The 25690-nt window shown below is 42.0% G+C and overlaps 1 long non-coding RNA gene across 2 annotated transcripts in view; it reads right to left on the minus strand.

The window, feature by feature from the left end:
• LOC130158710 (uncharacterized) overlaps positions 1-25690 on the minus strand; it is a 56609-nt gene that overhangs the window by 21599 nt on the left and 9320 nt on the right. The window contains exon 3 of one of the 2 annotated variants that reach the window (XR_008825464.1): positions 1550-1856. The exons of the other annotated variant lie outside the window; for it this stretch is intronic. This is a non-coding gene — a long non-coding RNA (uncharacterized LOC130158710). Of the gene's footprint in view, positions 1-1549; positions 1857-25690 lie in introns of those variants that run through there. 2 annotated transcript variants of the gene reach the window in all.

Genomic DNA, 25690 nt, shown 5'->3' on the forward strand with positions numbered 1-25690 from the left:
GGAGTGCCTGGCTATCTATCATCGAATATTTGTGTGACTCCTCATAGCTAGCATAGAGCCACACTCATGAAATGCAAAGAACTAAGTTACTGTAGGGCATTCTCAGTGTGCCTCCTGTATTTCTCAGTATTTCACTTAGGGCCAGTCCTGGCCAGTGCCAGCACCCTGCACGGTGCTGACTGACCTGATGTCAGGGGAAACAGCACACACAGCATCAGGAGAGAACTGATCAGCACCTTACAGGGTCTGACCACTGGGCTGCAGGCTCCTGTTAGCAGAAAGCGATTAGTTCTTCCCTTGTTTTTTTGTTCTGTATTGGATGTTCACTTGTCATTAAGAAATGACAAGATTATAGCTGAAATCTGGTGGCAGAGTTCAATCTTCAACATTACAGAAGACTGCAAAATACTGGTGCTGAACAATGGTACTGCAGGGAAGGCAAAGCAGCTGCAAATCAGGAAGTTTCCAGTTTGTGCTTTCTGCTTAGAATAACAGGAATTCGTCATCATCTTGCTGTCTGTCTACATAAAATTCACGAGGGGGAACCTGCATTTCCCTAAATAGGAGAAACAAACCTCACACGGAAAGAGAGACTGCTCTCTAAGGGCTATTACCATGGTAACTTGTAAATTCAAAGCTCAAGCTGTTTTGGCTGCAGGGATACTCAGAAAAGGTAACAAGATTGTTTGTTGTTGTTAATAATGGGAAACTGTCATTACTGTCCTCTCATGCAAAACAGGCTGGATTGCTTTTGTTTAAAACTTCCCCAAAGCTCACAAAGAACAGGAATGAAAAATTTCACCCTGGCAGGTGAAAGACTAAGAAAGCGGAGAGTGACTGAACATAAGGAATCAGAATAAAAACTTACTCATGGTTTACCCCTGTAGTTCACAACCAGCATCCCAATGTATCGATGCAGCCCTTTTTATCTCGTCACAATTCAAAGTGGGTCACAAGTTATGTAAGCACATACAATTTTTATACACAATCACATTCATCTGCTTCTGCAGCAGTTAAGTGGACTTCACAGCACAGAACAGTCTATGACAAAATGATGAGAGATTCTGAATCAGGAAACAAATGCCCCCAGAACACACACAAATGCATGTGCAGACCCTGAATAGGAACTCTGCATTTAGTGTCCAAGAATTTATCTTTGCTAAGTGAGGCAGTGTGATCCTCTGCAGGAAAAAATAATACATGACCACGTTGTTGAAGCCAGTGTATATGCAGAGAGAGGAAATGATGTAAGGGCAGCCATCGTTCAAAGTGTTAATGCAATGAACAACCTCAGGAATTTCTTAGCATTTGAATACCTGACGTAGCAGGTGTCTTTATACTCTTTTAACATGGAAGATGGAAGGAAATAATTGCATCCTGTTATCTTTACTGTGGTACATTTTATTATGATGAACTCTGCAAAGCACTAAGCACATGCTTAAAGCCTGTCTGAGGCTGCTTTTTCCCCAGAACAACAAATAATAAAAGTTAGTATTTAGTCTGGCCTAATAGTGCCCAGGTTAATGTGTGAATAAAATAGAATTTACCTTAAGGCAAATATAGCTTTGGGCTTAAAGTATCGCTTGAGTGCTTGGAGAGTCTATTTGAAGATTGAACGTCACTCACCTCTGGATGTTTTTTAAAAGGTGTTGGGGTTGCTCAGTATTTTCTAGATCATGCCCATAGATTTATAGGATTAGGTCCTACGCAGTCAGCCAACCTTAACACCTGTAGAGCTAAAATGCAACAGGGCAAAATGCACATCTCAGTGTGCTGAGAAGCATTTGGAAAGGCCTGTAGTTTTAAACTGAGAGATCATTTAACATTTCCGAATCCAAGGATCGCTTTAACTACATCTAAAAAAAAAAAAAAAAAATTAAAAAATGATGCACAGAATGTGACTGACTGGCAATGGTAATGACTGCTGATGTCTTTGGCAGATTGAAATATAAGTCAACTGAACCTATGAAATAGTTAATGAAGCATAAATGTGCAAGCTGCTATCTAATATTGAAACAAAAAAAATCATCAGAAAGGAGATAATTCTGTGCAAATGTTTCTAAAAGTTTGCATCATTGGACAGCCTCCCTCTGCAATCAATGGCAACACTCCTAAAAATTCTGTGGCAACCCACTTTTGTGTACATTCAAGAACATGTGTTGGGAGTCTTCAAGCAAGCTGCAAATAGTGGTGCACATTACCAGAATAGTGGTTCAAAAGATGTTGCGCTAACTCCCTGCTTTTCACAGTGTTCAATTAGCAACAATTTTCTTCCTCCCTGCAGTTACGCACAAGCTAGCCATGCTTCAGGCACAGATCCTGTTCATGTGGAGGTAGTTTGACTTGTAAGAGGACTAAGAAACACCACAAATGGTCTCGTTTTGGTTATAGTTCAAAGACGAGCCACTCCTATGCTGCTACAGGGTCTTTGTAACACTAGGATTTTCCTGTGTAGCTGAAACTTCTAGAGATCTTAAAATAGATATCTTGTCCCATGAAACATGCTTTTTAATTCATGGATTGCACTGTGTGTAGGGAAAGCAGAAGTCCAAAAATTTATCACCCTTTAAAATTTTCAGTCTTTAGGTTTTCAACCATGGAGACAAATTAGACCAACTTAGGGCTTTCAAAATCAATTTAACCTACGTTTTTCAGATTAAAATCTTCTTCTTTGTATTTATCTAATTGATTATCCATGTTAAACAAGGTAAAAATCACTTTGATACCAGTTTGTACCAATTACACTTCAGAGCCCTCTGCAAGCTGGTTATCCCTGTATTTTCTTTCTGCTCCTGAAATTTTCTCTCTCACTTGTCATCTTCCATGTGTTGTGCCAGCTCAGTCCTCAGCCTCCCCTCTCTGACATTTCAGCTACTGACAAGCCCCTGAATGAATGAAGCTTTGGTGCCAGGACAGCCCTGGGCTTTCTGTACCCTGCACCCTTAGCCTTGCTGAGGGTCCCATGGGAGCAGAAACCCCCAACCACAGGGAGATGTGCCACCTCCAGCAGAAACCAGTGCTGCTCCCCGCAGGAATGAAGGAGAGAGATGAGGAAGGTGGAGCTGGAGTAGCTGCAAATGGTTTTCTATTAGTGGCTCCTTCTTTGTTGCTGTGAAGAGAGGGGATTAGAGGCAGGTCACAGGGCAAGAGATAAAACCTCCTGGGACAGGAGCTGAGGCAGTGCCTGGGTGGGCAGCTGGTGGGCTGGGAGTGCTGCAGCTGCCTGGGGTGCTGCGTGCCGTGCCTTGCCTTCGGCACAAACGGGCAGTGTGACCCAGTGGCTCTGGGTGAGAGACCCTGCAGGACCCGCCATGGCGAGGGGGGTTCCCTGTGCCCTGCTGCTGCTGCTGCAAATGCTTAAAAACCCAGAATGAGGGGCAGCAAAGTGGACTTGCACCTGGCCAGACTTGGCTACTGGAACCTGATCTTCCTTCTCGCCTCTCCAGTTCCAGTTTTGCCACCAGAAGCTCACTGAATAGTGGTCCTCAGATGAGCAACATCTGTGTGACTTTAGCTTCATCCCTTCCTATTATTGGGGTGGCTGAAGATGCTTGGTTCTTACGTCCTGCACCTACTGGTGGACAGCTCTTGCACCCTTCACGAGCTAACCACAGAATACCAACTAGTCATACCGTAGTAATGGCTCCAGCATCTTTCCTTAAAAGAACAATTTATGGACCGAGTGCTAACACATCCCCCCTTGGGGTAACGCAGGGTGACCAAATGATGTACGCAGGAGTTCATGTCTGAGAAGATGATACATCAGCCTACAGCCTGAACTGGGCGCTACTTCACTATTGTAAGGAGTTCTTTGAGACTGAAATGAGGACTTTCAAATGTTTGATACTATTAGGCAGTGCATGAATTTTGGCTTTTTACAGCTCTGAAGTTGATGTTTTAGAACTTCTTTTAGATTCTTGGTTTTTTAACTTGTATTATTTTAATGGTATTGAAAAAGACAAGAGTCTGAGGCCTGTATGCCTGTTCAAGGAATGATGGAAACTGTAGAAATGAGTTCCACTCTTCCCTGGTCCTTCCCAACTGCCATATCATGCTGTAGGGGACGTCAGAGGATTTGGCTTCAATTGCTGTAGCTGTGTCCCTTCTCGGCAACTTAGGACAGGGAGGTGCCTTAAGTGGAGTTACCACTCGTGGATGCTTGCCAGCCTGTAAAGCACAGGAAGACTGTACTTCTACACACTGCTGCCAGTGAACTGATGCACGATGGTAAAACACTGCCTGTGACCCACCTGCCCCTGATGAATTCTCAGTTAAGTGGTGCTGCTAAAGGAGCAACTTCTAGACCTAATTTCAGTAAAATGTACACATAGCACAGATACGGGGAAGATAATAAAACAATATATGTGTTGCTTCCTCTCTTCCAGTGGCTTAATGGTCTTTTTTTCTTTCTTTACATAACCGGACACTTCAAATGGATGAAGTATTACGGGGTGTAAGGTAAGAACAAAGTAAGACTCCAATCAGTTTTCTGAGAATATGCTGCAAAAGCTTGCCTGCTTTGGCTCCTTGTTAAGATACATACTGCCTGACTGCAGTCATCCCCTTCACAGCAGGACACTGATAGGAAGAAGTTGTCAAAATATACTACTCTCTGCTGGAGTGTTTTAACACCTCCTCACAGCACAGAAACCTGAGTGATTGTACTGTGAAGGCATGTTAAAAGGACTCCACAGGTGTTACCAGTAGGAGCAGCGGCCAAGGCCTAAAAATGTTGTGTACATAAGAAGTAAAGGCTAAAGCCTTTCCTGTGTTAGTACTGCCTTTCAAACAGAAAACCGGTATGACAAAAGATGCGTGGAGACTTCTCTTGTAAGTCAATGGGACTGATATACTTTGTAAACAAATGTATGACCTCACATTACTTTGTGAATATTTTACTTCAGAATGTTACATCTTAATTCTGGTGCGCAGGATGTCCTTCAGTAATTCTTATGCTAAGCACACATATATCCGAGTGCCCTGGTTTGTAGGGGTGAGGTGATATATTTGAATATCTTCCTGACTCTTTCATGGGTGTGAATCAGAAATTTCACAGAACCTAGCTGAGCCACAGCTATGACCTACGTTTGCTTGGCCAGTTCCTCTTAAAATTGGAATAAGAATATAAGCATGAAACTGGAATACCCTAAAAATAAAAGCTTCCCCAAAATACTGAGACTCACGTTGTATGCGCTGAGAAATAGTAATTTAAGGCTTCCTGAAATATGCTAGCTTGAACTTAAAAGTGTTGTCCTTGTTACAGTGAAAGCTCACTGACATTTATTGATAACTATGCCAACACACGGCATGGCAGCTGGAATGCTGGTTTTTAAAGTTAGGTTTTAAACTTGTATTGCTGAAAGCACTTAGAAAATGGCCTTCTTTTTGGAAAGTAACTGTTGCAGTTGTCTTAGGAAAAATCTGTAGCTGACTGGAGTAATTTATCTGGTTAAATGTCCAATTTTGATGGTACATCATGACAAAACCTCATGTCAGTTCAGAGACAAATGAACAAAATCCTTCCTGATGCTCTTTGTTCTGGGAAGTAGAAGAGCAGCTTACATCACATTTTTGCTGTCAGGAAGACACATTTTATGCTTAGTAGACTCAGGCATTAGAAATGGAGAACAGGTGGTTTTATCAGCTAGTCTTTCCTTTACTAAAACGTGATTATTCCCTACTGTAGATTTTCTGAACTAGAAAGTAAAGAAATATGTGACCTGACAGTCAGTACACCTAATCCTCAATCTGTTGTGTATATAGACCTCCTGTCAACTTCAACAGAAATTGAAAGCTCTCCGGGAGGCAGCTTCAGGTTAAGGTTTTAAATTAAATAAGAAACCAGAGAAATAGCCTTCCTGATACCATAAAACAGAAGAAGGTCAAGAGGTTCACATGTAACCCTACAGAATTAAAAGGAAAAAAGTTGATCAGAAGTGAAGAACAGAAAAGCTAAATGGTTTTGTGAATGCTGCCTTAACTGCTCTCTGGTGAGGATTAGCAGGCTGTCTGGAGTCTGCATACCTTCCTCCCCCCGATTTAAAGAGTCAGTCACCAATATTTGAGTGAGCGGAGGTTATCTTTATTCGGCAGCGCTGGGTGCATGGGGGATCCCTCCACCAAACTCAAGCACGCCGAGGGAACCTTTCAGCCCCCTCTTTATACAAGTCACTCATGCCTATTCATTAACTTTCTGGGAACTCATCAACATATCTCACACCTGGACAATTAGCACATTCCACTCAAGGACCTAGTATATCTTCAAGTTAACAATATTAACATATCGTGTGCCTGGACAATTAGCACACTCCCTATGTCACCCATTTAAGGATTTAGTACATCCTCGAGTCAACAATAAGGGTCTCCTCAGATAAACGTGAGCACACTGTTCTTTAAATAAATCATATACGGCCCGTTATTCACCCCCACCTTCCTCTGTGTATTCCACAACTGAAAAACTGATACCAAAAAAAGAGGCACAGGGGCTTAACCGAGCAGATGCTCACTGGCAAAGCTAGTACTGGGAACAACAGGATTTTCTGGATCCCCATCACAGTATTTTCTGTATAGTTTAAAACTAATGTTTGTGGCAACAAAGCCAGGTCAAATATTTCAAGGGTTCAATATTTATTTTCAAAACTGCAAGAGAAAACAAGAACTAATCAATCTGTTGCACTCCATGAGCTGGAGAGACGTTTTTTAAAGAACCACTTGCTTAACATCTTCCATCAAGCACCATTGTGAACTTGGATTACCTTGGTCTCCATTAGCAGCTGCATTAAAAGCAGGTCAGCACAAAATCAAGTGGGGACTAATGAAAAATGCACAGAGTATTTTTTATGTAAATTCTATCCCTTTACTAATTCGAGGGGCCTTGCTACTGAGTTTAGCACATCTTTAGGTAGATGGGATATGTTCATGCTAAATCCCTTTTTTCTCCCCTAAACTGCTTTTCCTGGTTCAAGCTAAAGCAGAGACTAATAGTCTACTTACCACCTATTGTACTAAGTGCTTTGCTTTGTTTGCCTAATGATGACCCCATCCCACCCCCCTCAACCCCAAATTAAGAAATTGTTTAGTCTTTGCTGCTTAATCCTCAGCAATGACACAACTGATCTGAATTGTTCTTGGTGTATTCTTTCTGGATTTAGGAAGAAAGAACATAAAAGCTAAGCATTGAAAAGGTGAAGATGACAGCTTTCGCCCTCAAAAGCTTGTTGTGAGGCTGCAGAATAGTGTCCATGTGGTTTCTTACAGGCTGTCTGCACGTAGAATTGCCTGGGTTTGAACAGTGGTTTTAATTTCCTTTATCTTCAGTCTGTTCCTAATTTGATCTGAGATAACCCAAAATGTATTTTTGTCCAGAGGCTTTGGACAGATTTAACCAAACTAGTTTAAGGCATGGCAGGTTTCTATGTTGCATACAACTGCCTCCATCATATTTCTGTTTTACTCCTTTTTTTGCACTGAATCAATATACAGCGCTGATCGATCCACTCTGTGCTACTAGAAAATGAAAACAAAGCAGCTTAAAGAGCTTTTACTTCTCATGCTATAAAGCCACGATTTTTGAAGTACTGCATAAAAAGCAACCTCCTTTATGAACAAGTAATTATTTCCAGTTTTCCCTTGGGGAATACTAAGGTACAGAGAAGTTGTTCAAGGTCTTTCACCTCCTTCACTCTTTACCTCTTCCAAGGCCACACAGTGTATTGGCAGAACCGTGAAGAGATTCCAGCAATCCCGGCTCCATGACTTGCATGACTCCACTATTGGTATTAACAGTATAATGAACTTCTTTGGCTAAGAATAATTATTGGTATTTGCCTTGCATTAAGTGACAGATTTGGTTTTATTCAGTGTGATAAATGCAGTCATGATTCACGTCAAAAATAGAATGTACTGTGATAAGTGTAATGGTTGTACCCTATGTAAATCTGGGACCTGTATCGCAGTTGTGGTGAGTGGGTGCCTGTGGTTCTCCTTTGAGACAATGTGATGGCTTCCCCTTCCCCTGAGGCAATCGCTGCTTGGAAAAGCCCGCTGAAGCTGAAGGAGATAAGGAAAGCAAAACCAGGCAGGGAAGGCCCGCGGAAGGAGACAAAGGCCTTGAGATTTGAAAAAAGCGCGCCAAAGGAGAGCCAACAGGAGAACCCTAACGACCCAATGGGGAAAGAGCGGGACGGACATCCAGCGAGAGGAGATTGGTCAAGATCCGGGGATAAAAGATGCTGCTTTTAGGACTCAGGTGTGCGTGTGGTGGAACTAATTGAGTTCTCCGCGCACCTAGCGCTGTTTTTGCTTATCGTTTCTCAACCTGAATTGATAGAACCCAAAATAAAATTGTTTTAATTGGTATCATTTATAACATTCAGCATAGCTGCAGTTTTTAAAATGTAAAACCAGAGTTGACTGTTATGGATGCTGTATGGTTTTTTTGTGTTTACACCAAGGGTTTCACAAAGATCTGCAACAATTCATTCCAGTCAAGCCAATTCAGCTGTGGACTGAAACAAGACACACACACACACCTGCCAGCCTTCAAGCTGAGTGACACTGATTTCAGTACCAGGTATTCTGGCAAACGGATTACAAATTATCAGAATGCAAATGCCCGTCAAACTTAGAGATTTCTGTGGGATCTCCGTGCAAGGAGAAGCATTCCTCAGATGGATGTTAGTAATACTATTTCCTTGGGTTCTTCCTACAAGAAAATGGAGGTAGTTACAATGTAAGTTCAAAGTTGTAGTGGAAAATGGCATATATTTCTATAGCTTTGCAACTGTTTTGATTGTCTTTACACCACCAATTTATGTTGTATTAGATCTTAGTACAGTAGAAAGGACAGTGCCAAACAAAGCCCCACATACTGGGAAATGCCTGTCGGAATCCCAGTGTCTTGATCCCAGTGCATGAGGGTGAGGGAGGCTCACGGGGCACAATGAAGCTGGAGTTGGGGCATGATGGAACAGACAGTCCTGACCGGGTGCACGCGTCTGCACAGCCACTACCGCAGCACTACCATGAGAGTGAACGTGCTGCTGCACCGAACCAACCTCGGGCGCGTGGAGGAGGGGAGAAGGCTGCAATCAAAGTTTCCAGTAAATATATGCCTGCCTAGGAAAAAAATAGCTCCTGCGTGCTCCCCCTTCCCTCTAGGGCCTCTGAAAGACGCAATACGTATCTATAAATGAGCACTCTTGCCAGTACACTTTCTGTTTGTTTTTTAAATTAAATAAGCTCTCTTGAGCAGGAGCACTGTGGGAGGTTTCTACGTGCATGAAGTGCTGCCAGCTTGCTTCTTTCCCTTTGCTGCATGGTGGGCCGGCGTGGCAGCCCCGTTGCTGACTCCCAGAGCTCATCCCTGCCGCAGCCACTGCTTAGGCAGAAATGGAGGAGAAGGGCAGCCTGGCAGTCCAGGGCGCGGACACAGAATGAAAGTGGCAATGCTTCTCCTTCCTTAGGAAACACGGCATGGAGCTGCGTGCCTATGTACCTGACACCTGCCTGCATGCTTTCATGTTACTCTGCACATAGATTTTTTCAGGATTTTTTTTTTTTTCTTAAGCACTTAATAATCACTATTTTAGTGACGGAAGATTTCCATGTAGTTCTTGTATAATGGGACTGCCATCTCCTGTTTATCAGAAACAGGAACAGATTGTGGGGGGCTCAGGAGAGTCTGACATGCTACAAACTGGTATGTGTTCCCTGACACTGGTTTATGACAAGGCTCAAACCCAGCTCACTGGTGTTTGTGGTTATCTTGCTTCAACTGCTGATTATTTCAGTCCCTTCTTGTACAAAACATCAAGACCATTGCTTTTACAAATGAACGAATGGCGTGTCTCAGTGTGAGACTTGTGCATGCATAAATTAAAATATGGTATGTTTTGTTACTCCTTTTTTTAATTTGCCAAGAAAAAATTGGGAAGAATAAGGTGACGAGTTTGGCAGGCACTCTGGATGCTGAAGTTCATTATCCTGTCTATCTCTACTGTTTATTCCTGTTTCCTCTCTCAGAGCCTGAAAATGTTGGTTCTGGATCCAGGACCTCACCACAGCTGGTGCTGTACAAGACCAGGTCCTGGCCCATGGGTGCTCAGGCAACATCAGTTCCAGCAACATTTTACAAAATACAGGCACATGGCTACTTTGAACTGACAAAGTGCTTCTAGTATAGAGGCAGTGGAACTGACAAACATACATTTTGTACCAATAAAATTACTTCTAAGAACGAATCAAACTCTAGAAGAGCTGCACAGGCTATTTTCTTGCTAAATCTCCGTAAGGGAATAGAATTGCTTGCTAGGACACTCAGAGAGCATCATGATTTTGAGTAATACAGAAATGCCAGAAGAAGTCTGGTGTAAAGCAGACAGGAAAAGAGATGTATGTCCCTTTATTCTTTCTTAATTTCTCTGGGCTTTTTAGTCAAAAGATGCATTTTAGTCAAAAATGCATTTTGAGGTTTGGAGAAATTGGGATTTGATTCTGCACTTAGCAGAATATGTAATGCAGACAACTTGCAGTGTAGCCTGCATACTTGGGATTTTTCTGCACCACATGTTTAATTTAACAGGACCCCTTTTGCAAAAGCCCATCTGGGTTCTGGTCATTTGCAAGGACCATTTACATTATCCTCCTTCTAACGGGGATCTCTAATTCTTTTTTTATTTTGCTTCTTCATGCAAGCCATTAAGGATGCAAGTCTATGGTCATGTGTATGTGTGAAAAACATCACCGTTCTTCTCTCAGTACAACAAAATCACTATAAGTAGTTCTGTCAGCAGCAGAAACTAATGAAGCTTGGCTTCCTCTGGAGTTGCCTCATGTTTGTGTGCTCTGATGCCTAATAAGGTGAAAAATGAGTGAAGCTTTCCTAAGGCTTGGCGATCATTGCAGCTCGCTGTCCCGTGGTGGGTCATACTGGGTGAGTCCTGTAAATCACCTCTCTATGGGAACAGTAACAGGATTTGTCTCTTCCACCCAGCTACTTGTTTTCATGAAGCATGCAGGAATTTGAAACCTTTGATGTTTCAGCTCCTGTATCATATATGCATGATTTGATTGATGGATTCAAAAGGTACTGGGGAAGATTAGGAATGGGGGCTTGAGGAGTAAACAATACATAAGTCTTGTTTCCTTGAGACACCAGATTATAAACTGCTGTGCTGGGTAGTGGAGCCCTTAAATGATCAGTTTTTTCCAGCAATCAGGCTTGCCATTGGAACTTGTAGGTTTTTCAGTTTCTGTTCCCTCATCTCCTGAATTTGAGTATCACATTTCAGTAAGGATCTTGAGCTGACTATTATATAAAAACTACATAGATATTTCCACTGGAAGAACATGAGGCTCTTCGCATAAGCTTTTGGCCTAATCATTAAGAAAACTATTCCAAAATCTTTCCATCTCCCAGTGCTGTGATCCTGTCGTATCAGAGGCTTGGAGACGAATGAAGATAGAAGGAAAGACTGATTTAGAAACCAACTCATGTTATTTCCAGTGAAATCTCCTTGCCTCACGGATGCAAAAATGAACCTGCTACATTTCTGTGCCTTTTCAAAAATAATCTGTAGATAAAAGCAAAAACATTTTCTGCTTTGGGGATGGTTTTAGGAACAATTTTCAATTAACTGTATTAAACAATGTTTTCTTAATTTCTCTGTGCATTTCATTTGAATTCTGTGACGATCAAATTCCTCTTTTACCTGAAGATACATCTTTCACGTCTGCCATGCAATTGCAATGATGAAAAGGAAGGAAGGTGGGAGAGCAAGAAGTGGTGTATGGAAGAATATGCATCAGAGTCCTCCAATAAATACAGCAGCTGCAAAGAATCTCTGTATAGCAAGGTGAGCAGAATTCTTTGAGAGTACCAATAAAGGCAATATTTATGATATGAAAGTGCTATAAAAGGAATCCAATGTTCTTAGGGCTTACACGACCAGATTTTCTCTGATGCCAGAGCATTCAGCTCACTTTAATGAGTCCAGTCAAGACCTGAATGGCTCCTCTCCAACGAAAAGATCTCTGTCTTCTCCCACGCTCAATGCCCACCTCGTGTACTTGGCGTAGAGAAACAGATCACAACACGGGGTAATTCTGCCTGTCAGAGAAGTTTAATGCAAACAGGTAGCCAGGTAGAAGAGACAAGTCATGTATTATATGTGGGGGAAAGGGCAGTAACTGCAGTTATAACTGTTAACTTGTCCACAGTATTTAAGGCATATATATTTATATATATGTATAGTATATATAGTACTGGTTTAGACTGGGAGATCAAAGCGGAGAGATTAAGGCCTAATTCTTCTAAAGTAGTCCACTAATATTTGAGGCTTTTGATTCTGGGGTGTCCAACTTGAAAAATTACCAACTACATTTCGGCTGCCCTGAAGACTCAGCGTTACAGCAGGAGCACATGGGACCAGCGGGTGCCCTGCGCCTGTGCGAGCCAGCCTGAGGCGCTCCACCGTGGGTGCTCAGAGCCCCCCAGATCAGATATTGCTTCTGAAACTTGGCCTCGAGTGGCCCTTAATTGTAATTCCTGGCAACATTCCCTTTATTCAGACGGTGTTACCCAGTCGTGGAGGCTGTGGTTCGATTTTAATGTCAGATACACAAAGTACTAGGTAATCTGGCACTATAAATTTGATTGAATTAGGCAGGACATTATGATCACATTTTTTATCAAACTAGCCAGAGCGTACACTTTGGAGTTTACGCAGCCTTTGTGGTTTATGTTAGCTTTCTGCCAGCTCTGCAAAGATAAACGATACCCGATATGTCATAAAATCTGCTGAGACAAAGTTATTACACAACTGTTTGGGTTTTTTTTGACAGACTCAAACCAAACAGGGAGTTTGTACTAGTTCAATGCTTTGTTCCATGTGTCATCGGAGCTTTTGATCTGGTATAAAGCACCAGAAAACAGACTCACCACTTTGTAGAATTACAGGCTTAAGTTATCAAATAAATATGTGCCCTACAAGTGAAACCTTGAACAATTCTTTACAAACTACATTGTCGATTTTCATAAGAATAAACCGGATCACCATGAGAATTTTTGCAAGTACTGTAATCAGAACCACTTTAATTTCCAATTTGGTATGCAGTGGCAACAGCCACAGCTGGAATTCATGAAACCTCAGAACTTCCACTCGCGCTTTTCCAATGGCAAAGTTTCTGCAGGAGATTAACTGAATAAATTGTGTAACAGACTCATACAGCGAGTAGGAGAATCTGAACTTGTGGGAATTTATTTTCTTTCCGTGCTCATTAAGGAGCGATGATCAGATTTCTGAAAGCAGAAATGCTATGGCTCAAACAGCATGGGTAACTTACAAACTAATATTGCCCTGGGCAGCACAAAATAAAGGCAAGAGTGCACACATGACCCTGCTTTGTAAGTGGGCTTTTAAACCACAAAACCTTCAGCAGAACACCTTGGGAAATTCTCTTGCCCAACTTAACACATTTATGCTTCACTTTCACTGAAAGAGCTATTTCTGCCAAGACTCTAATTTCTACCAGTTTCTTCAGACATTTTCACTCTAGATCATATGGCGCTTAGATAAGGTACCCACACCACCCATCGCGTCACAACCCACTGCTTATCTGTGGTGAAATCTGATGGAGCCCCACTAATATTATCTATTAGTGAGGTCAGACAGAGAGTGATGATCCTACCAGAGAACTTGGCTCCAACCAGAGCAGGATTTTTACATTAATAATAAAGTCTTTTGAGGACTGATGAGCGAATTCTTAACAGATATGCAGTTCAGAGGACAGGTATGGTAGTTCTGAGGGATGTAAGGAGAAAAGAATAGCGGGATCTCTAACATCAGCATGTGTGTTCAGGCCCTTCCGACTGTTTTTAAAGACACCTCACCTCCCGCGGCATCTATTGATCATGTGCTGGGAGGCACTGATTCAGCTTAGCAGTCAAGGGAGTCAGAGCATTAGTAACATACGGTAGAGCAGCTCAGGTCTGTTGAACTCGGATGACAGAAGAGGAGAGCATCTTTATGGGGTTCACACATAAGGAGCGGCCACCTTGCAAACTCGTGTGTTGGTTTGGAGACGGGCTCTCTAATGAAATGCGAGTTGAAACTCTGCCAGCTGACGAAGATGGCAAGTGATTTATCCAGGACTATTCAGAAGTCACGCTTTTTAAAACAAGCTGTAACTCAGTGATTGAGGCACTTTACTTTTTTTATGAACCTTCTATTGATAAAATTAACAAATGTAATGAACTTGTGCCATCTTGCACACTATAATTTACATAGGAGAATTAGAAATAGGGTATCATTACTTGAAAAAAATGTATCTGTATATATTCAGGCACAGACAAGGCACTCTGGAGGCAGCTGTCAAGGGGAAAGGGAGGAGCAGGCTGTGCAGCATCTCTCCTGTCACACAACAGGCAGTATTTGCTATGCCAACCAGCAGTTTTTTACAGTGTACAGCATTCTCTTCTTGAATCTCCTCTTTCTCTATCGTTCAAATTAAGATATGGCTTTCAAGGTAACCAGATTAGTTTTGAAATGACAGTATAGGTACATCCTGCTTAGTATAGCTCCTGAAATTCCAGGAGTGTTCAGATCTCATTCTCTGAACCACTTGGCTTACAAAAACAGGGCCTGATGTTCAATATAAAAGAGAACTCATATACACAGGCTAGAAACTATGACAATAAACAGATGGAAGCTTTTGATTCCCTCCAGAAGAGAGCAGATGTGGTTGCAAGCACAAACATACGCATTCACCCAAATTAACCATAATATTCATTTGAGGTTTATCTCACAGTTTATCTCAAATACATGAATTAAGTATTCTATTAATGCTTTATATGTCGTAGGTCAGTGTGCTTTGGCTTTCAGACTGACTTCTGCAATAATGGAGTTAACATTAAATTGCATCCCAGCTTTGAGACAGCACCTTCAAGTAGATACAATTAATTTGTAATGTTTTTTACAAAGCCAAGTCAGACCAAAATAACAAAATTAAGACCTGGGAAAAAAGCAGTTGCAAAGCAAACCATCATCAGCTATGTAACTTACAGCAGTACTTCGGAAGGGTGGTGGGTGGACAACATCCTCAGGATTTCTTTAACAATTACATCCATCAGGATAGGACTTCACGCGCAGGCAGTTTTTTCCTTGTAGGGGAATTTTCCCTATAGGGAACTATAGCAAACACTCCTTTGTTAAAGAGAAGTTATGCATAAAACCAGATTAATTGGTGGAAATATTAATTCAGGGAAAAGTTGTATTTTTCGATGTCGGTATGAAGACAGCCTGATTCAGCCAGGGATTACACAATTCATTACCAATTAGTTTCCTGTATGCAACCGATATTATGAATTTTTTGTTGTTCCTGATACCTAAATGTTTTTCATTGAAGGTAACAGACTCATTTCTCAGTTCACAGACTAGCTCTTCAACTACCTCTTGCTAAGATGTTTCTAAAACCACAGGGTAGCATGATCTGCTGTATGCAGACACTGTTGCAAGAAGTTCTTGCAATTCTACATCTCTGCCATACCAGATAATACCAGGAATATTAAATAACTATGTTACTACACTGTGATACTTACCTCCTTTGGATTTCTTTACCCCCCCCAGGGGATTACCAGTCTCTGCTGGTGACATCTCTGGGGTTTTGCCTCCATTCATTGACATCTCTGGGGTTTTGCCTCCATTCATCTTGCTGCTTCAGCCTGGTTCCTCTCCCCCTGCGCCCCCCCCCCCCCCCCCCCCCCCCGCCTGGTGTCCCTGACACAGCAGCAAAGAGTAGCAGCCTTGCTCCCCCTCTGTTCTTTCCAGTTACTGGACCAGACAGATGTCCCTTTACCCTTGTGGATATCCCACCAATTTCAAAAGAGTCAGTGGTCTACAATTCCAACTTTGTGCCCAAGGGAAAAGCCCTGTATTGCTTAAAAATGTACACACCCGCTTGTTTTGCAGAAAAAGACTTTAAAATAGAAGTATTTGAAAATTATCTTCTATTATTGAACCACAAAGCAGCCAGGTTCCACCCTGTAGCTCCTGGAGGGCAACAAGGGATATTCAGTGGCTTAATGACCCAACACAAAGACAAAATCCAAAACTAGATCCTAAAAATCTCCCTTTAAAGAGGTCACATCTTTCCAGATGAATCTGAATCTCAGTGTCACAGGCAACTGTCAACTAGAGAAAGTCTGCCTCTATATCCACTTGTTTGCTGTTCTGCATCCATCTCCTCCTTGCCCAAACACTACGTGGCATGTTTTTGTTTAAAATTCTTTCTTAATGTCACCCTAGTACAACCCTGGAAGGGTTTTAACTATGACGGAGAATGAAATGATTCATTTCTGCTCAGTCACACCGCTGAAGGATGTCATGGTAAAATTGGAGATAGATTATATAGAACTATCCTCTCATTTGCGAAATGATGGGGCTGTAGATAGCAGTAAGATCACATCAGTGTCTGCCTAATAATATGGACTGCTGGTTTTATGTGGCTCTATTTACAGTAGCTATCACAGAAGACTGTAGAGCACCTTCTGTAGACCTCATCTGGGGCTGATCACAGCTCGTGCGTGGAAATTCCCTACATGCTCAGTGATCATTTCTACAGGTGTTGCTGTAAATGATTTTATTTAACCATATATTACACTTTCCCTCCAAGCTTGTTCTGGAGAAAAATGTCAATGCACTGCTAAGCTAACCAGTGACAACAGCCTGTTGTGACGAGCAGTACTGAAAAGATTTTAAAGGAAAGGGAAAACTCCAGCAGTACCTGTCACAGGTACCCCACAGCTGGTGAAAGGCAGACTCACTGCTACAGGATGCATTAATCAATTAGATAATTTATTATTAGATACTGTTATTCAGAGATAAATCATACATGATTACTCAGTCTCAACCACAGAAGAATTCAGGAGCAAAGATACTCATCCAGCAACCCTGATATATGCAGACGTTTCCCTAGGTGGTAACAACAGAGCTGGCTATTGTAAAGGAGTACGCATTTGTTTTAGTATCACAACACAAAAAATATAAGCAGAGGTCCTGTAAGTACAAAAAGTGTTTTGCCAGTGTCTCCTGGGTCATAAGTAATTTTTTGTCATCCGGTGCCCCTGCTTCTTTTGCTGAATAAATAACCCTAACTGATTTCCCTGCTTCAGATGATCTGTCCAAGCAAATAATCTTTTCATTTATTTTCCCCTTGCCTAGGAGGAAATTTTTCTTTTCTATTAAAAGATGGTTGCACGGGAATATTGGTCAATGGTCTATGAAATGAGAGAAAGAGTGAGAGAGAAACTCTGTGTTGATAATTTAGATAAAGATTTATCTAGAGCCATTCTTCTGGGTTTATCCTCTCGGTAGCTGTCATTTCCCAAAACACAGAGGGAACAATGTCATTCTCACTTGAGCCTGAATGTGCATTGTTTCTTTCTACTGGAAAGAACCAAAATTGTTCATCTTATGTGTCACGAATTCTGTAATGGCATAATCTAATGGAAATACATCCCCTGTTTATTGGCAAAGTATCACCATTTTAGGAAGAAGGAGGCTATTTTTTGCGTTATAAGGCTCTGACTAGCCTCGGTGGACAGACTGCTGACATCTGTGAAGTGTCCAGAAAGCTACAAATCTGTTTCAATGTAAGCTGCCACTTCGAAGAGGAAAACAGAACTGTGTGACACCAGGCATATTTGGGTAACATGCTAAAAAGAGACTGAGACATATTCCAGCATGGTCCCAAGAAGGAGCTGGGCTGGCACAGCTAAGAGGGAGAGCAGAGCTGGGAAGAAGCAGTTCGGCGTGAGAGAAGGGGAACCGTTTCAGCGGGCAGAGCCAACAAAGCCTGTGTATTGATGAGCTACGGCTTCAGCAAGATATTCAGTCTGCTTTGGTTCTCTCTAGAGTCGCTGCAAAGACAGAGAAACCTCTAGAAGGTGATCTAAGACATCCAAGTTACGCTTCTACCGTGAGCAGCCCTCAGAGATCAGCATACTCTTTGCTCACCTCAGACGAGTAGCCTCATATTTCGCTATGTCGGGCACTTAGGCTAAGCCTAAAGATAAACCTAAAGATGAAATTCTTCATCCAGATTTTGTGGCACGTGTAACACTTGTACAGTGCTAAGACTGAAGGGGTCCAGGTTCCCTTTCCCTCTGGTGCTAGGGAATAATTACTATCTATATTAGGCAGAAGTTGAAACGTAAGAGCAAGAACAATCTATTCTGAGCTCAGATCCGTCCCAGAGGATTAGCAATATACTTGTTTCGTAGGAAACAGGTATTCAAAAATGTTTAGCTATTTAAGGCATCATATCTTCACATAATAAAGGAATCTGGGTGTCACAAAGAGCAAAACAGCCACCTCCTGAAAGACAGTGTCTCTTTAAAATGTCTCTAGTTAGCAACCTAGACACACACCCAAAATCACTGCTCAAGAGATAGCGCTGCTCCTGCGAGATCTCCCTGATGGCAATGCTGATGGGATTTTTATCTTACTTGTATCCTGGTGATGAATGTATAAGCAAATGCAGGCAAATTGATAGCCCTTCTCTTTTTATCCTGCCTATTTTTATTCATATAATTGTCTAATCCTTATTTGAAACTCCCTAAGCTATTTGCCTCAATAATTTAAGTTTTATTCATACTCTGGGGTTTGAAGAAACAGAGCATGGTGTCTCCTGCAAGAAAAATCCAAATGATGTTTCTTTGTGGCTGGAATTTAATCTATTCTAAGTGGTGCCTCTGGTCCCTAGTGCTTTGCTTAGCAGAGGTTAGCTCTCTGGTGCTGAAAATAGAAGATATTTTAGCATTTATGTGTAAGTATCTGCATGCAGGAATGCAAATCTGTAAAAGCTCTGGAGTTCATCTAAAATGCTAACAGAATTATAGAGCTCCCAGTCTATAGAGCTTCCATCCTGAAGATACTCATCGCTCCTTCCCAGACATATGTCGCTATAGGTCTCTCTCTTTGTCCACTGGTCAGCAGGGAGTGGTCGTAACTTTCACGGTTGTTATGCAAAGAAAATGGCCTTGAATTTTATTGAGGGTGAGGGTGTTGCTTACATTCTTGCTCTCTAGAGGTGTTAATTCCAGATGTGAGAGCAGTCATTCTCTCGAGTGCTTTTTAGACTTTTATAATTCTGCTCAGGTGTAATCTGATTTAACAGTTAGAGCATCCTTCCTATATACCAAATGGAAAGAGACAAAACCAATCGGCTCTCTCAGCCATATTACAGTGAACAGAAATGAAAATGAGAGAAATCTACCGCTGCCTCCATGGAAAAAGACCATGGCGCAGCAGCAGCAAGCTTTGCTACAGGAATGACATGCCGAGTGGGGGCAGCTCTGGAGAGGAAGGGAATCAGGGAATACCACAGCTGTGGGCTCTTACACATTACCTACTAGTCTGAGTGTCACATCCTCGTGTGTGTACACACAGCATTTGTACACTAACTTTACCATCAAGTAATGAACTACTTCTGTTCAAAGAGTGTTCTAAATTAAATCACTTTTCAGGCAATCTGATTTCACAGATCTCCTTCCTCATCATACGTAAATGACATATTCTTTATTTGCATAGTGCAACAGGAGAAAATGCCAAAATGAAGTTTGACAATCTAGTTTCTACTTCTGTCTACTACTACCTAAGTGACTCTGGGCAGGCTATTTTTTTCTGCATGTACTCCCCATTCAGGCAGGTGGGCACATTGCAATCCATGAATACTGTCAGGCAGTTTCGTTTATTAACATCTCAAAGTAAAGTAATTCTAAATCCCTCAGTAAGAGCTCCTGAAAATCTTCCATAGCAAAGATTTTGAGCAGCTCTGCATTTCTGGGCTCTCTCCACAATAGGATACAAACTTGTTCAGACATCACAAGAACAACTGCTAGTATGTCACTTGCAAGTACAACAAGGCCAACAGATGCAGAGCCTGATCTTGCTGCCCCTGTACAACGGTAGTCCTGTTCCAAACATTGTGTCATGTGGGTGAGGAAAGGAGGAGGAAACAAGGAAGCTTGTCTAGAAAAATTTCATCCCAGAGATCAGATTATTCCTGAAACCTACACTGGTGAGCACGGCCCTCAGATCCCCCCTCACGTCTGCATAAATCATCAGCTCTCGTGGGGCCAGGAGAGCACTGGTAGGGCACCTGAGTTCCTTTCGAGAAGGATCGTGCAAGGCAAGTTAAGAACTGGAAAGCACGTTTGCTGAATAATTGCCTGAGGTGAATTTTAGATCTCTCAAGAGGCTCCAGCCACATAATTGCAAATACTTTTTATTTTATCTGAACTTCGTAATTCTAACTTGTAGTGATTAAATTAAAATTCCCATCCCAGATCTGTAGAAACACAAGTCCTAATAACAACCACTAAATATCAGTATCACATTCAGCCTTAGTAATCTGCTTAAAAAAGCAAACATCTGCAATCACATTATCAACCAGCCAAGGGGCTGAAGTCTCCCAAAGGGATATGCTGGGTTAGAGAGAAATTTTGCTTAGAAAGGAAGCTCAGATCATCAGCATGAAAAAATCCCAACCAAAGACAGCAACTATGTGCTGTAAAACCTAACCACCGTAATGAATAGCAACCTTTTTTGTCTCTCTTCCATGCCTGAACAATTAAAAAGCTTCCAATAGATTCTCCCCCTCCTAAATGCAGGTCCATCCACTGTTTAAAAAGATTGCTTCAGGTTTATCATGACTCTAGAATTCTTTGTTTCTGGCATGCACAACTAATGCAATAAACACCCTCACATTCTTATGTGGTATTGGTAAATAAATAAAAATAATCCCTAACACAATCCCCCACATGTCATCATGATAACAATGCTCTGGAGCATCTTATGCTTGCACACTGTCATCATCCAAACAGCATCAGCCATCTGAGCGAGCCCGGGTAGGTTTTCTTCTTTAATGAATCACAGAGAGAAACCAAATGTTGAAGCTGATCCTGCTGAACAGAACCCTCACAGCATTATGATACAACCGTAAAAAACAGAGGCAGACTCCGTTTCACATCGCTAACAGCATTGCCTGTGCTTCAATTTCTTCTGTCAAGATGCAGTTTCTTTGGAAGAACTACAGCAAGTATCATCCACGGCAATCAGTCTGTAGAGGCTAGTGTTGCCACTGGCAACTTCGGGCAGAAAAGGATAACTTAGTGGTTTAGGGAGAAGTTTGATTCAGAGTAGATGGCAAACACAAGGCCCCTGACATATGGAAAGGTGGCTGGGAAGGGAAAGGGGCTGTTTGCGCAGAAGACACGGGGGTACTGCTTTCCCCACTCCATGCCACCGAGCAGCGTCAATGCTGTGTTGCTGCTCCTGGCAGGATGCAATTAGGCATCGTAACGCATGAAACTCATCTGCTGTACAGTTCGCCTGTGCGGCTGGGTGTCAGCACTCTCTGCTGCACAGTCTGCCTGTGGTCACTGGCAGGGTCTCAACACTCAGATTGTTTCAAGCGAGGTCTCAACATCTATGGTGAGGGGCTTGGTCCAGATTACAGCAGGCTCAGCAACCGCACCAAGTTACAGTTTTAGCAAATTACCCCCTTTCAGCTGGGCTAGACACACTGTCTGGAGTACCTACCAAATGTGAGGTAATGTGGCTTGGACTAAACCTAAATGGTTTAATGTAAATTGCATTACTTCACCGAAGGCACCCGATATTTAACCTTTACCCCACCCACTTTTCTTTTGTTGTTGGCTGTTGTAACTGTAGTACACACAGGTCAATGGCCAGCTCCCTGCCTAAAGCTTTGTTATCTTTTTGATAAATCTCACTCATTACAATTTTTACTTCTGCAATTTGAAAGGATTACAAAGACTTGGACAATGAGAGAGTTAACTAGGACTGCAAAGCACATTTTCAAGATCTAAATTCTACATCTTCAGTTCTCTATTGTTTTTCAGTGACGCTGAAGTACAGAATGAGGGGGCTCTACCTAAAAGAAGCAAGTGAAGTCTTAAATGCATACTTGATTGAGTATGATTACCCACCAGCTCTTTTGAACACTCATCTACAGACAGGGAGAAATGAAGCATGGAAAGAAGGCACAATAGCTTTGTATGTAACAAACATTAATGTTCTTGGTTGGGAAGCAGTATGCTTAAGGCTTCGGAAGCACTCTGAAGTCCCTGGTCTCCTTCACACTACAAATGCATCAACAGTAGGAGGGATGTTTACAACTAAACAACTGTTAATATGTTGTAGTTAATAAATACACATGGATTTAAGTCTCAGCATTAAAATTTGGATATGACAAAATACAGCATTGTTTAGATCTTTGGTTTTACTTTAGTATGCTGAAAAAGGCAGATCAGAATAGATTCTGGCTTTCAAACATCCTGAAACACGGAATTTCTCATGTACACAGAGAGAAATTATAAACAATGGAGAGACGTCCTGTCAGCAGAGGACAGGATGAGAGCACAGTGGGCACTGACCCTCCTTGAACTGGGAAAATTCACTTCATCTCCCTAGCACAATCCATAGCTCTGTAAATCAGGTCACTGTGGATGTGCTGCTGTTGAAGCCCTGGCACTACTACATTAATCTGCTTATACTCCCACTGGCTCTAAGACCGAAGTAAGTTGCCTTTCTTAGCCCTAAGACTGGCCCATACAGTTGGGTATAGCCTGACACGACTTCTTTCCTCCTGCACCTATTTTGCAATCGGTATCCTAAGTAGTTAGTTCAAAGCTTTACTGGGTGTTCTTACACGAGGTGACACCTCTGACTGCGGCACGGGTGCACCCAAAGCCCCTGACCCTCTGCTCTCACTACATATCAGAACGATGAGCACTTCACTGACGTAACGCTCTGCACAGTGTTCACGATCAACGGCCAGCCCAGACAATTCTACATACCAGCTGACACCAGCTCTGCTCCTGGCTGCGGTTAGGGGAGAGCAAAACAGAGTTCTAAATGAGAACACTGCTAGATTTCCTAGGCCCTCGGGCCATGCCTTCTACATCCAGCCATGCCTGCTACACAAGACTTACCATACTAAAAACCAGAAACGGTTATAAAAGGCACTTGTTAAAGAGCTGGCCATGGAATATTATGACGGCTTTTGTTAAAAACATCATACGTTATAGGTCAGCTACAGTACTGCATTGCCATTAGAACAGAAAAGCCAAGAGAGACAGCAGGTACTTTTAAAATCAGTTTTTTACCATTAGGCCAGTATATTACATCCTGGATGATAAATACTGATGGCCTTCAAGACACTTGTAATCCATATACGTTCTTTCTCTTCATAATTGATTGGCAATTTAGGCTTAACTGCATAAGCAAGTTAGCCTAAGCATCTAACAAGCATTAAAGCAAGTAAGCTGGGCATCTGTTAATGTGCAAAGAACAGGGAAACAAAGATCCTGAATGGCAGCAAAGAGGCAGGTGAAAGCAGCACTCTGAGGTTATTTGTTCTCATTCACCTCTAGGGACTCAGTCAACAGACACACAAATTTTGGTGCACCAAAACCACGTTACCATCTTGTGAATGAGAAAACACCTTCTTCTTCGTAAAGGAATTGGCAGTTTGCTCATCCTTAGTAAAAATGTACAGGCTGGCTAATCACTGAATTTGTACTGTCAGTAAGAAGCAACTGCAGCAGTGTCTCTGTCTTGTCAATAAAAGGGAAAACTTGGCACTCCTGACACCTTCATGGTGACTAGCAATGGCCTCTTTCTCCGCAAGACTTGACATCCCTCTGGTCTGCAGCGGCGGGGAGATGAAAGAGGCAAAGGATACCCATGTACAACATGTGCATTTTCTTTGGGACAACTACTGAGCAAACTCTCTGATGGGATGCTGTAAAGACAGTTCTCATGGGGCTATTTCATGTCAGCAGCTGATTCCATCTGTTGACATTACTCTGGTCACTACGTCTTGAATACTTTATTTTTAATTCTTTTTTTTTGGTCCTAGATCAAAATTTTGCCCACAGACACTTAGGTACAAATTACCACTGATGTGGGAGTCTGCAAAAGTCAGGTATAAACAAGAGCCCTCAGACCATACCCTGTGCATGTTTGTTTGCGTGGTATTTTTTTAAGCAAGGTATTTTCAGGTCCCCTATGAAAAATATTTAGGAAAGATGTATTCCCTTTTATTCCATTGAACCAAATGATTCTGTTCATTAAAGATACACTTTATTCCTTGCACATAGCAAGCTCCTGCTCAGCAGGCATTTCTGGCATGCAGAATCAGTTATATTCACCCTCCACAGACCCCGGTGTTTCAAAGTCTCCTTGTCCTCTAGCACCACAGGCCAAGTTTGGTTACAGGCCAGCTCCTTCAACTTTTTTTGTAATTCTGTGATTAAGTAATGTCTTCAACCTTTCACTTCACAGAAGCACAGTGTAATTGAGGTTGGAAAGGACCTCTGGGGACCGTGCAGTCCAACCCTCTGCTCACAGCAGTCAGCCAGAGCAGGCTGCTCAGTACTGGGCCCAAACTGAGGTTTGAATATTTCCAAGGACAGAGATGCCATGACTCCTCTGGGCAATCTGTTTGAATGCAGTTAAATTTGAAATTCACTATCCACACTTATCTCAACACCTTTTATCTTTATAATTAAAAGTGACTATTAGCAATGTCTGCATGTGGAGATCACACACAGATCCCCAGCCTCACCTGCCCTGGGGGGAGGATGGTGCCTTTCATACCCAAGTCAAACCTCTCCCGTCAGACAGAGGATTGTTGTTGCCAGTGTTTAAAGGAGTATCATCATAAATAATTTGTTTTAAAACAATATCCAGATTTCCAGAACACATGATAGGACTGAATCCACAGAAGTTATAATATTTACTTTGCCTTTTATCACTGATGTTTGGCATTTTCATTTCAATGCAAGCATTAAAACTATAATATCTCCCGACAGTTTTATTTTCCATTTTTTATCATACTTTTATTTTTGTTATAGGCCTGTCTCTGATACCCATTATTTTAAGGTCTAATTACTATCTGATCTTCAGTGCAGACTAGTATTAAAAGGAAAGGGCAAATTGCTTTAGGAGATTAACAATCCAATCAAAAATAACTACCCTACATGTTTTGGTACTGTAACTTCCCCACTTCCTTTTCTTCCCTACATAGCCTACCACTCCAAGGACAGACATTATCATATTCTGCTTCTAACAACAAATACATTATTGTTAAAAGACAAATATGCCCTGTCTATCAAACAACAGAGCAATAAATATGCAAACTGAATAATGCAGAGGCACCTGAAGCCATCGGAACGTCTGTCTGGAAGCAACACTTAAGTTTGTTATGTGCTGTGACTCTACCGGTGTCTTTTCCTTTATAAATAAAAAGATACTAAAATGTGTTTCTTTGTAGTAGTTAACACTGACCACATTATTGCAACAGTGGTAAGAGGCCTGGGAGAGACTGGGTCTGATAGGATCACACAGGTCAGGAATGAATCGGAGGGAGACTGTTTTAGAGGTGGCTGCAAAGATCATAATTGCCAGCAAGAGTAGCTGTGCCTGCAGAAACATCTACCCAAGCCTGCCAATCCGCAGGGGAAACCAGAAAAACACAGGGTATCTGACGGGGACACTGTGCTCAGCAGCAGTAGCTACAATTGCAACAAGAATGGTTTCCTAGTCTAACTTCCCAGGCCATTTTTGGAAAAAGATCCCAGTACTGAAAATAAATGAAGACC

This window comes from Falco biarmicus, chromosome 14, assembly GCF_023638135.1.
Source record: "Falco biarmicus isolate bFalBia1 chromosome 14, bFalBia1.pri, whole genome shotgun sequence".
NCBI classification, from domain to species: domain Eukaryota; kingdom Metazoa; phylum Chordata; class Aves; order Falconiformes; family Falconidae; genus Falco; species Falco biarmicus.